This window comes from Neopsephotus bourkii, unplaced genomic scaffold (assembly GCF_033783945.1).
Source record: "Neopsephotus bourkii isolate Nb327-2 ecotype Australia unplaced genomic scaffold, CSIRO-AGI_Nbou_v1 NB_272, whole genome shotgun sequence".
NCBI classification, from domain to species: domain Eukaryota; kingdom Metazoa; phylum Chordata; class Aves; order Psittaciformes; family Psittacidae; genus Neopsephotus; species Neopsephotus bourkii.
The window spans coordinates 5,871,008-5,884,603 of NW_026900781.1; the positions used below are offsets into that span (position 1 = coordinate 5,871,008).

Below are 13,596 nucleotides of genomic sequence, written 5' to 3' on the forward strand. Positions count from 1 at the left end.
CGCTCAAAGGTCCAAGTGAGCATTGCCAAATTTAATGAGCTGCAGTAACAATGTCTCCACATTACTGGACTAATTACTGGCTTCTGAAAAGAAAAGAAAAAAGGAGAGGGGGAGGAAGAAAAAGAAAATCCTCTAAACAGATGAAACTTTAATTAACAGCATTTTGAGACATTACTTGTTATGGAGCAAATGCCACTTCAAAGTGAAAATAGCCTCTAGGTGGATAATAGATCTAATGAAAGGTACAGTAGTCAATTTAGGACTGACTTCCTTCATATATACAGCTTAAAACCTTCAGAATAACCAGACTTCATGGCAACAGCCAGCGCACACCGCTGCTCCTGGTGCAAAATCTCCATTTCCACAGGGCATAGACCGTTCAGAAGGGCTTGGCATGAGGGCAGCCTGGTGCGGGGGGATCTGGTCTATAGAAGCAAACTACAGCACGTGGTCACTTCAGCTGGTGGCCAGTGAACCAAAGGCCTGGCACTTGAGTGGCTTACACTGAATTTCCAATGCAAGATTTCTACATTAAAATAGAAACGTTTTCATTACAATTCGCGACTACAGTCTTGGACTTTCAGGTTGAAAATACACGTTTCTTTGAAGCCAGTGGAAATGTTGCACATTACACTTGTGGAACTAATAATAGAATGTATCCTCAAATGAATGAGGAAAATGCAAGGTTAATTTCTTCAAATTAACTTTCAGTAGCTCCTGTTTCTCTCTCTCTCATCCACACAAATGCACATTCATTCACTTATCTAAACAGGCAGGAAGAAAAAATAATTCTAGCCTTCAAACTAGTCAAAATATTTTTCCTGTGAACTGAGAAGGAAGAAAAGGAAGAGGTTTGTTGCTATTTCTATTTTCAAATACTAAACATTGCTTAGATCTGCCATGATGAGGGCCCATGTCAAATTGCCTAGTTCAGGCAACAGTAGGCTGCAAAACCATATCCTTATCCTGTAGAGACTGTAATGAATCTACTCATACCTTACTCACTTCACACACTGGTGTAACCACCTTTACAAACCCCACTGATGTGAACTGTGACCACACCAGCCCAGAGCAAGCTAGCAACTTCCTGCAATAAATTCCAGTGAGTTTGCACTGGGAGAGCTTGGCTCACGTAACAGTATTTGTGTGCATTTAGGTGCATTCCCCAGACGGGACCTAGAGAACAAAATTCAGCACTTACTGACATCCTGTGGGATCTTGCAGGATTCACCCAGCCAACACTGCCCCCCAGGCAGGAGGCTCGTATGATAAAACTTGGCATTGTCTGGCAGAATACACGCCTGTTGCACATAGAGCCTGAATGTTGCTTGGAGGGTAGGAGTAGGGGGAGACATCATATTTGTTTAGGCATAAGGACATATCTCAGTTTTCTCCTTAGTTTGCTTCTCACCCCTGTCCCAATAGGCCCATTATTTCCCATTTCAGAATTAGCATCTTTGCCAACAGAACATAAAGGCAACAGCTAAGGAAAGCTGCAGCCTCTGCGCTTGAAGCATTTTCTGCCCAAATGACAGGACCTTAATTGAAGCCTTTTGCTTTGGGAACAGAACAGTAAGTGCTCTGTGCCAGTATATGGAAACACAGGGGACTCCTTAAATCTGTGTTTCCCCAGGATGCTGCCAAGGCACAAGCCTGGCAGGGTGGGGAATAGTGAGTACCACATCCCCAGCCCCAGCACAGATCCAGATCCTGCTCTCCAGAGCCGTCCTGCACACATTCAGTGTTGCCTTAGGTGGTACTGCTTAATTTGCCTTAGGTAGCTCTAGCCATGCATCACAGCTTCTTACCTTGTTCTTCTGCTCGTGTAGGTCTCTACCCTTTCAAAGCAGCACAGAGCAGATCAGCAAAGATTCTGTGCTTTGGTAAAGACCCAAGACCACACCTACAGCTGGTCTGGTCATAAACCAGGAATTTAATAGTTTAACATGGAGAATTCACTTTATCATCACCTCTCCCACCTCCTTCCTCGAACTAAAACACTTTATAAAAAAAACAGAAGTAGTAGCTAAGAGGCTGATGGCTACATTTAGCTGGAACAGGATTTGAGATTTTGAGGGAAAACACCTGGCTGCAAAGCACCAGGCTGATGCAATTCAAGGAAGAAATATGTTTATCCCTATCAGAACAGGGATCCTGACATCGGTTTGTATGTGGCTGTTCAGTTACTGAGGACCACAGGACGCACAAAGAAAGGTGTACATCAGCAGAATATACTGTAGAGTGTGTGTCGCAGGGGTTGCCTTTTGATGGCTTTCGCACTGCTGAGTTGCACTCAAACTCATAGCCTTACAGTGGTCATCATGGACTTCTCCCTGCATGAGCCTCCAAAATAATTATGGGATAGGTTCTAGTACATTTCAGCTACGATTTTCCCCATAACAATCAAAAGATGGCAGCCATCGCTTAGCCACATGTGACTTGGCTCCTGCTGTGTTCCCAGCTCCAGCCCACTCTGCTCACCTAAGCCATTCCAACCTGGGTTTAACTATGAACTCAAGTTTTCCTTATCCATCTGCCTCAGTGGCTTTTGTGAGGAGTCATGCCAGTGCTCTCATGTACACGGGAGCTGGTTCAAGCCATTACAGTCTCTTCCAACACCCTCAACCTTACTTTTACCTGTAATTTTTAGGACAACCTGACCACAGGAGTGGAAGCCTATAAGGCGCCTGTGGGATCCAAGCAGCTGTCAGGTTTCCAGGCTTGTGGTTGCCCTCTTTTGTTACTGGAAATACCCTAATTAGTTTCTAATGCACTGCATTAACCTGACAGCCATCCACCTTATCCCACATCTGCTGGCTTCTTCAAGGCTTGCTTTTTTTAACGCCAACTGCAGACTGCAAACACATTTCCCACCACGGTGCTCCTTGGTCTGCTAACGGCTGAAGATAGTCTGTGAAGACATTGCACAGGTGGTGGGTTTGGCTGGAGAGCAGGACACGGGCTGGTATCTCCTATGGCTGCTCAACCAGGTATATCCGCACCAGCAATTCCCTTTCCCTGACCAAGAGGTGGGTGGAGACAGAAGGCCCTGGATGGGGAGAGCTGTGAGGTGTCCTGAGGTCCCTCAAAACACCAGCTCAGGACCTTCTCCTCTGAGTCTCCTCTGTAAGGAGAGGAGGTCAAAACTCACCTGGGAGGAGCACTCAGCCAAGAAGGCAGATGTGTCACTGCAGGCATAAGCACAGGCACTACTGAATAGCCAGGCAGAGTTTAAGCCCTAGGACAATTAAGAGTCCTGTACTATAGACACATCCTAACTTGCAACTTTCTCATACTCCCTTCTCCACTTGCTGCACACAGACACAAGCTTCCCACAGCACAGAACAAGTGACCAGCATCCTCCTATTCTCACTCTTGATGCTTAAAACCAAAGCAATTAGAAACTACTCTCTCTCACGAAAGGATGAGAGAGAGATATCCCCAGTGAAAGGTGTTTCTCCCAGCCCTCTGGTATCCACCAGGCACAGCCCTGCAACCTGAGTGTGAGCTTTAGCAGCTGTTTGCAGAATGCCCCCCCGGACCCAGGTTCATGTTTCAAGCATCTCTTAGAGGCCACAGATCTTAGATACATGTTTGATTCTTGCCTAGTTAGGTCTCACCCCTGACTTGCAATGAAGAAAGCTGGGGAAAAGGTGGCTCAAAAAAATGATGTTGACAAAGGAGGTGCCTGCACCTTGATTTACTTCAAGTCCTTGAAAGCCTGTTCTTGAATGTAAAAGAAGAATAAATAAATAAATAAATAAATAAAGCAAACCCCCACAGTAATAAAAAGCAGCTAATGTATCCAATTTTTATGGCCAAAAATAAAGGCACTGGAAGGCAGGCTTTTTAATGGCTATCATTCCTCCTGTGTTATTTGAAGATCCCTTGTAAACGGGAATCCTGGGTCTGTTTTGCCATCTGTTCCCTCTACTCCTTCCTGGGAATCCTGAAAGGGTATTTATTGTATATGCAGGTTCAGTGAGGCCCACTTACTATAAACAAATACTGCATGAAATATGGTGGGGCCAGCTTTTTCTACAGTGCCTGTATTTATGAGGAAACAGTATAAAAACAAATATGTAATCTGGAAATAAACCTGTTACATGAATAAAAAGTCCTATGGAGCAAAACATAATGATTAGCAGAGCCATTCAGTGAAAGACCCTGTTAAGGGAACACATCTGCTGTCATCCACTTTGCATTAGTGCTTTTCCCCCCTGATAAAAATCCATCTAAAAGCAGCCATCAGAAAATCATGGGGGAGGGGAGGAGGGAGAAGCAGGAGATGATACAACCTAAAAGCTGCAAGGCCAACCACAGCACTTGTGCTGGTTCTTGAAATGCCTCTTGAGTCCTGCACCCTGCTGTCCACCAAATATAATCTATGTTATTTACAGCATGTACTAGGTACAGATTACAGTCAGTCAGCTGAATGGAGAAAAAAAAGGGGGCAGAAGAAGTAATTATAAAAATAGAAAGAAAGATCAGCAAACCAGTTGAAGGCCAATAAAGGACTTGAAGTGCAACATGTTAATGTACACGTGCACAGAAAATCATATTTTGCTTTTGATCAATTGCACATAGCCTGAACAGGGATTATGTAGAAGAGCAGAACAAGATAAATCTGCTACTGAAACGCAACTCAATCATGGCCTCTGATTGCCAGCTTCATTTGTGTGCAGTATCACTATTCAGATGCAGGAAGTACTATTCTACCTACCTGTTCCTATTAACTCTGTATTTACAGACCTCAAGTAAAATCACAACCTGCTCCGCACCCACTCCACCCCACCCACACAGGCAGAGCCAGCTACACACGGGTGAATAATCACACTTGTTGTCACCCTCTCTTCCCACAATTTACATTTACTCCAAGATGTGCTGGGTATTTCCCATCTCAGTTTCTGCTTTCCACTGTGGGTTGCCTGACCTTCCCCATGGAGCCAGTTATTAACACTCCAGTCTCTACCAACAACACAAAGTAGGTACAAGCTGATGCAACCCTGGAAAGTGCCGTACCAAACACTGATGCAACCCCTCTGAGAGCTGCGATTACTCCCCCAGAGAATGTGGGACAAGTATGTCCCGCTTGCTTTCAGCTTGAGTCTTGCTTTTCACCTTTGCCTGCCAGCACAAAAACTGACAAAACTCATGTCTTTCCAGTCTGCAGCTTTGAAAAGCTCTGGTCTTACCCTCCCACTAACTATTCCCAGGTAAAAGCATTACACAATGTGCTTTTCCTTTGTCACGCATGTGACTTCACGGTCAAATTGAAGTGCATCGCCTTGGTCATGTTTTTAGCATCGTTTCTGCTTCTTACCAATCAATCAAAGTAAAGCAATAAAACCTTCCCCTTTGTAGCAAGGAAGACAATGCCTGAGCTTCAGCTGGAGAGCCGAGTAGTAGACGACAGGCCTATGTCTCCCCTTCCCCACCCAAAGCATGGAGTAAGGCATGATGTCGAATAATTTGAGTACTAATTGGCAAAACAGGCATAATAATTTGCTTGAACATACACTATGACGCTGGTATACTGTTTGCAAATTATTAACCAGCATAGACGTGATGCCCTTGGTGTATGTGAGATGTATATAAAAGCTGAATGGATTTATATCACTACAGTTACCACTACTGCTCACTGACACACTTTAGTATTTTTATTGCTTTTTCATAGTTGACAGGATTCTGATGGTATGTAATTAAATATTTTACAAAGATAGGGTCTGATCTGACAACCCTTATGCACATGAATAATCTCATTATGTTCAATGCATCTACTCATGCACCAAACCAGGAAAGACTGGGTTCCTATTGCTACAAAAGTCATTTTTTTTCCACTTCTTTATTCCCCTTTTGGGATTTTGATGGAATTCATAATACCAATAATTTAAAAAAAACCCAAACTTATTCACATTTGTTTTGTGCATTGAAACCTTCACCTAGGATTTAAAGAAACTACAAGAACACAGTTGTGGCAGTTATGCTTGGCCAGGGATGGAAAGAAGTAAGAGTTTGTGTTTTGTCAGAGGCTGAAACACATGCTGCTTTTCTGACAGTCTATATCTTAGTGTGGTTTCCTGAGACTGATTAAGGGCTTGAAGGGGAAATTTTTTCCAAGAATTCATGACTCACTTTAAAAAGTGGTGTGTTACGGGCATGAGGGGGATTGCCCAAATGCTTTTCTTTATATTACCTGCAAAATATGTCACAGTCATATGCTTCTTTCAAACCGATACACATGCAAAACGATCACGCATTACAGTCTTACAGGTTGTAGACATCCTGTTCCCTACTGATACAACAAATCTACACGGGCATCTCCAGGAGGAGGTGCCTGGCCCAAATCTAGACTGGGAGTTGATCACTGCAAAGCCTGGTTTGGGGTTGACCTGTTGTAAAACCAGCTTTTCAAGCTTTGATTCAGATCTGAGCCTACATGCAGATCTGTCCCAGTTCACTTCATTGCTACTCACCCAGAATATCCCAGAACAGCTGGGCAGAAGGGAAAAGGAACATGGGGATCTTCTGATATGAATTTTAGATTTGGATTCATGCAAGAGAGACATATTTAAACCACTGCAGCCATAACCAAAGCACAGGCAAAGACAGAGAGCATCTGGGCCACTGTGAATCCCAGGAAAACCACTAACCCTAAATAAAAACTTGTCACTTAGCAATGCCTCTGTAGCAGAATGAAAGTATTTTTCTGGTTTTCCTCCCACACGGAATGCAGAAAGATTCTGAAAACAGCCAGTGAGGCTTTCTGGTCATTTTACACACACTCCCTTATTATTTTACTACCTCTTGGAACTCTGAAAAAGCCTTTCTCTCGTCTTTGGGCAAAAAGGGAACTAAATATGGGTTTATGGAAACAAAAAGGCCCTTTAAATTAAAGCTTACTGAGTTATTAGCTTAGTATGAAAACCAAGATATTGTATAGTTGCACCTAATCGGCAACTGCGAAGCATAGCACTGCCCAAGCAGGAGGGGGACAGCCGTCTGGCTAGGGGAGCTCTGTCAGACTAATAACTTTGAGTGTCACTAAATCATAGGATCATAGAATGGTTAGGGTTGGAAAGGACCTTAAGATCATTTAGTTAATCATAAGCCATGACATGAGGTGAAGCCTTTTCAGCACACAAAGTGCAGTACCCGGGCAGGGATATAAAGCCTTCTGCCAGTCCCGTTTGCTCAGCAGGGGTCACACCACAGGCTAATCGCATTACCTTTCAGCTGCTGCACCCTCTGCAGCAATTTACTGTTGCACCACAGAGGGGTGTTTTGAAAACAAGTTCAACCTAAATCTAAACTGAGCTTGGGACAACGATCATAAATTTGTTTTGAGACCCAAAGTGAAAGGAAAAGGAACGAAAAAGTCACTGATAAACAATCTGACCCAACAATCCTTACCTGCTAGCTGTACAGTAAGGGAGCACTACCCTGCGCCAGCAGCTAAGGTCAGAAAGGGGATGCTCCTTTTGAAGATCTACCAGTGTAGCACAGCTCGGCTCTCATCCTCTGTCAACTGTTTTTCTAGGATCTGTGTAGAAAAAGCCAAGTCTGCCTTCTAGCTTGCCCATCCTTGTATTTTGGTCAGAATGGGCAAATAGGCTGTCAGATCTGTGCGTCCTCTCCCTTCCTCCCCTCTGGATAGAACACACATTTGGGCTTCAAGCCTGCTTCCCCTGGCCTGGCACACTGTTGAGGGACAAAATCAAGAACACTGAAATGGCAGAAGGAAGCCAATCTCACATGATGCACTGGGGAAAGACAACACGCACCAAGGCCTCTGGAAAACAGACTCTCTCCTGGCTTCCCAGCTGTGTGCAAATTTATGAGGTTTGAATGAAATTCAGCTAAAGCACCCAGCCAGCGACTGCTTATCCCAGATGAACTGAGGCAGGAGTCACCTGATCACGCTCCATGCTGCCTGGGGTTAGCCCTGTCAATATCTGAAATACCATCAAATAACATTAACCCTTCTGTTGGCACCCCAGTGCGGGAAGAACTTCACACAAAATTCTTCAAACCACAATGAAAACACACAATTCGAGACGCTGCAGTGACCCCCGCACATGGATGTGTTACAGGGCTTCGACAAGTCAAGGGCAGCACTTAAGAGAAGCGGAAGCAGGTAGTTAAGTGAGACACTAGGTTTACTTGCTCCTATGCACCTATGAACATATGGATTTCTTTACATCTTGACCCCAGAGAAGGGGCATAAAACTTGAAAATTGCCACCTGGTTTCTGCAGTTGTTTTTCCATTTAGGGATTAAACAACATCTAAACCCACATGTGCGTATTTTCCTGTTGCAAATAGACAGCACAGACAATTGCAAAGCAAGGAGATGGGTGTGAGAAAAAGGATTTCTACTGACCCAAGAGGGGGAAAATAAAGGGATGAGCTTCGGCCTGCCAAACAGCTGGTTAAACTTCAGAGCTCAGTTTGAGGCTGTTCAGAGGTTTGTCTACCAATAGCAGAAAAAACACCTTCTCCTCTGCCTGCTTCCCTTTTTGCACTGCTTCCCCAACACCAACAACCAGCCGGTGCTCCATGCTTGTCTCCTCACCTGAGCGAAAAAGCAGCGTGTTTTTAAACACTGTTTTCAGAGAGAAGTACAGGGGTCTGGTCAGATGAGTGCTCAAATGCTTTTCATGTGTTACCACTCCTTCCTTCAGCTGTTACTGGCTACTCCCATCCCCCTGGGCCCCTACACGCTGCTAACCCATTGCAGTGCAACCTGTGGTGGGGTTGTTGAGCCCATCTCGGCACAGCGCCAACCCACCACTGCCTTTGTCTTGGCCGGGGTCCCAACAAGAGACTGCAATGCCTATTAATCATAAACCCTGTTGATTAAATCCATCTAGCTATTTCACCCAGCTACAACCAGGGGCGAAGGCTGTCCCACAGACAGCTCCGTCCTGTGATCCAGCTGCCTGGCTGTGCACGCAAAGCCAAGGCAAGAACTAGGTCTTCATCTGTGTTGAATTTGCTGCTGGTGCTGGGTTTTCCACCTGCATGCCACCACAGTCTGACATTGCCAAGTGCGAGAATTGTCAGGATTACACGAGAAACTGAAAAATTCCACCAAGGCCTGAAGGAGACTGTTAAATCCTTCACTGGACATTTGCAAGGATGAGTAAGGAAGGATTGTCCCTATTCCCATGCCACAGACTCCATGCTTCATGCCCTGTGAAAAGGGTATGCTGGGATCTTGAGCACAAGTCCAGAGCTGTTTAGAAAATGAAACACAAAGATCCCTCGAACATTGCTTTGTTTCTATTCATAACCACAATTCCATTTGCATTGATGTTTCCTGACCAATTCTCTCCTCAAAATAATTGATGGGGAAAAGATCAAGAGATGTAATTAAATGAGAAACAAACAGAAAACAAAGGGGAGAGGGTAAATAGGCATGCGACTTCTGGTCAGAGAAGGAAGAGGAGCAGGTGGTGGAACTGATGAGGGAGATTTAATGAACTGCGATTGACTTCGAATAACAAAGAAGGAGGAACCTAATCCTACCATTGGATCTGTACACATAGGGACTTACAATAACAAATGGTAATCAATCCATCAGCCTTAAACTAAAGATAAGGTGGGCAGGAAGGAAAGGACAGAGTTTATTCCCTCCTTCCCCCTCTTCCCATCATCAAAGTAAATCTGTGTGTGCCCATGTCTCTGTTGTCAGAATGAGGGACTGACAACTCTCCCTTCTCAACCAAAATGGTCATCTTCCCATGCCTCACTATGCCACCACAGGCAGGTCTCTTTGTAGGCTGCCCAAGGAATTTAGGGTCTTGGTTACCCCGGTTCTGCAGTGTACTTCACTTGACAGCAATCAAGGCTCAGCAGCCTCAGAAATATGCTCGTAGGACTCTGCGTGCAAATGCTTCCTGAGCTTTAATCAAACACATATCACAGATAGTCCTGCATGACAGAAAGCAGAGCCACCAGTCCGCAGACCTGCCAAGAATAGCCTCATCTGCGAATCCAGCTTTTTGCTCTTTTGTATCACTTTGGCCCTCGCTTTCTCATTCTAGGACAAGCTGCAGAAACAGTCTGGGTTTTACTTGTTATCTCCTTGTTTCAAGCTGAAGGCAAGTTCACTAGATTTTCTAAATATATACCCAAGTTTTATGAATCCTCATTAAGTTTTCTATGATAAAGTTTCTATTTTAAAGCCCAGATGCTCCAAAGAGAGCTGCACCAGTTGGACACCTGTTTCCCATATCTTCAGCCAAGCATGGCTGCACACATGGTTTTCTGTGTGGGATTTGCCCTAGTGTTTAGGCCTGGCAGGCAGTTTCTCCCAGAGAAAATGCTTCTAACCCAGTGTCTCCAGGGCCAGTAACTAATACTTATTTCTGCTTGACCAGCAGGCAGAAAATGCATGAGCAATCCATAAAGATCACTGTTGACATACATTTAAAAGTGAAAACCTGTGACTTACGGGTAGTATCAGGAGGTGGTTAATATAATTTTCTGTTTCTGTGATAACCTTCTTATGTGATTTCCAAGCATGATCCATATTTCAGTATATTCCAGTTATTCTGTAAGAATACTGCCAGCCAGATTAGGAGGCGTCAGGGAGGAGGTGCTCAGATATGGGGTTGAAGCTACACAGGACTGCAGTTTGGGACAGGGGCTGAGCAAGATGGGGTCTGGCAGAGAGGGCATCAGGAGGGCTTCCCAACCAGAGGTGTTTCCAACACAGCTACAATTTGAACAAAGCATTTGTCCATTAAAACAATTCCACCAGATCTCCTGTATTCTGAGGAAAGGGCAGGGCAGGCACAGATGGACAATGACATGATGTCGAGCCCTGCCATATCAGATCAGGAAAGAGGGAAGAGCAGGGGAAACAGAAATTTGTGAGCCACCAAAGTTAAATTGCTCTCCTTATCTCTAACTCCGCAAGAGGAGCAGGAAGGACATCACCCAAGCACCCCTTAAATGTTGTTTCCCCTTTTCCTGCTTGCTCAGGTCCTCTTAACCTGTACATTGACGTCTGGGTGTTCCAGCTTCACAGCAGCTGAGGAGCCCTCACCAGGTTGCCAGAGAAGAGAGGAGCATGCCTCACCCCTGGCTCAGGGCATGCCAGCAAGCACTGTGCCCTGCCAGCATGGACCCCTAGCCTGAACAGGTGCCCCATTCTGAGCTGTTCCTACCTGGTCGTCAAAAGAGAGACTCAGCATGTTGGATGAGAACTGTGGGAATTTGGGATACTGTATGCATATGTCAAGGAAGTACAGTCAAAAGCATGGAAAGCACTAAACCACAACACTGTGGTATCTGGTCTCTGACTTTGCTCCTCCTGACTTCCACATTTGAAATAACATCATTCCTGGAGTGTGAATTCGCACTGCATGAGTGTTTTCACTGCATTTCAGATACCATGTGGGCTAACCAAAAAGTGAGATGGCACATCTTGTCACCTCCTTCAGTGGGGCAGGCTGATGGCTGCCTGCTCTCCCAGCAGACAAGCAGGGTCTAGCCCCACAGCCTGCTGTGACCACCATCTCATTATGCCGCCACCAAAGAGGGCAGTTACCCCAGCCCACTGAAACGTGACCACAAAGCATCCCAACAGGTATCATTTATCATGACCAGCTCTTGAGAAGAGAGACATTTCCCAGTGAGAGCACAGTACCACTCACCTGCTCCCACAGAAGCAAACACCAGGTTCTCTGGAGGAGCAGTCAGACACATATCCACACACACATTAGTAAGTCACCACCTCACAGCCCTCAGCTTCCTTCTGCTGGCAACTTCAATTTTACTCAGGCTTTTTGCTAAGGGGCTTCTTCTCTTACTTGTTGTTCAATGGGGGCCTGAAGCAAAGCACATCAATGGCGAATGAGCAGGGAGAAGGCTGAAGCAGACCTCAGCAGTGCCTGATCCCCCTCTCAGTCTTGCAGCTTTGGGACCTCTCCATCTTCTTTTTACCTTGGAAAACCTGGCTGCTCGCCACAGCATAATATAGCAATGGGGCAAAGGGAGGAAGCAAGTTTAAATTTTATTTATTTTAGTGCAATCATTAGGATTATGTCGGGGGAAAAAGCATTAATACATAATCTTTTCACTGTGCTATACAACACTGGCTGCTTTTAATTTAGAATTAAATTGAAACACTCACTCAGAGCGGCTTTGAACAGCAGCCAAGGCCTTCTCTTGCATTGTGTGACCAGCTGGGTAGCCTTTCCACCCTTTTTGTTTTGGTCCATGGTGCCTTTTTTGAGGCCAGCACTGAGGGTCGGTCAGTGAAGGTACTCATCACCCTTCCACAAGTGCTAAAGGTCCCATTGCCATGGAGCTGGCACACGGAGCACAGGTGAAGGGGGAAGCCTCCATCAGGTTAAACCTCAGCAAATAGAGCTCCACACCTACAAGTGGTTCACAGATTAAAGAGAGAAGGGACATATTAAAAAGTACATCAAAATGTACAGTTCTTAAAAATGCTAAATAGCAGTGATTTATTCTTTTCTCGATGGCACACATAATTTTGCACGCTTTGTTGCACATGATGAGGCAAGTTCACACAAGGAGAACGCTGTTTGGAGGTGTAAACAGGACAGACAAGGTTGGGTGGGGTAAAGCCAAATTTAGTTAAGTGAACTGGTCATCCTGTTTTGTTCATGCAACAAGCCTGCTCCAGAGAGTTCTCACCAAGCCGATGAGAAAAGTGCCTTGGTCACCCTGTTCATTTTAATCTATATAAATACTAGGTTTTGTCAGGCTAAAGAATCCACTGCAGACTCAAGTGTTTTCCTTAATTATTGGCATTCACTGAATGAAAGAGCAAGTTTAAGGGGGGGGGGGGGGAAGACTGCCACCCTTTCAGTGCTGCTGTGAAGGGAGCTCTGCTTATCACAACAGGTGCAAAGGCCACTCACAAAACCAGAAGCAGTTCAACACTGAAAGGCTAAGAAATTACTTATTCTCTTTGTCAGCTGCTCACACAAGCAGGGTAAAGGCTACTTGGAAGGACAGACGGGGTAAAAAGAAGGGTTAAAGTTTGTCACAGAAAAAAAAAAGTGAGCAAAAAAAGACAAAACACACACAAGCTCACTGGTTCACAAGAGACTCTGGGAGATATATTGACCTTAAAATATATATATACGTGTATTTTTTAAAAGGAAGAGAGAATAAAGAAAGCAGGAAAAAAATTACATCCCCACATACAGCAGGAACGAGCAGCACCAGCAGGCTGGGAATGGGGGGGGGGAATTTTAACAGTCTGCCACTCCAGCTGAATGGGGAGGGGAACAATGCTGGCTGAAAGCACAGCATTCCTGCCCCTGAGCACCCACAGAAAGGGGCTGTGCAGGTCTTTCTGATGGCTCCCTCTAATTACGCTTTCTTGTGTATGGCAATTCATGGCCAGCTCAGAGAACGTACCCGTTTCATGTCGGAAGGGTGATCTGTACACACTTATGGGGACAGCACATTGGGAAAATAATATAGTTTGAAAAAACAGAAACCTCCTCTGGTGAGGAGCCCACGGTTTTCAGGGTAATGTTTCTCCTTGGGTTCATAGCTGGGTTTTATTTCCTGCACCCTTCCCCTCTCCAGATAGAGGCATCAAAAG

At 45.0% G+C, this 13,596-nt stretch overlaps 1 long non-coding RNA gene across 2 annotated transcripts in view; it reads right to left on the minus strand.

Annotated features, from left to right (window-relative positions):
* Positions 1-11,556: 11,556 nt before the first annotated feature.
* LOC133208543 (uncharacterized) overlaps positions 11,557-13,596 on the minus strand; it is a 72,275-nt gene continuing 70,235 nt past the window's right edge. For both annotated transcript variants that reach the window (XR_009724422.1, XR_009724421.1), the window contains one exon: positions 11,557-12,391. This is a non-coding gene — a long non-coding RNA (uncharacterized LOC133208543). The remainder of the gene's footprint in view (positions 12,392-13,596) is intronic.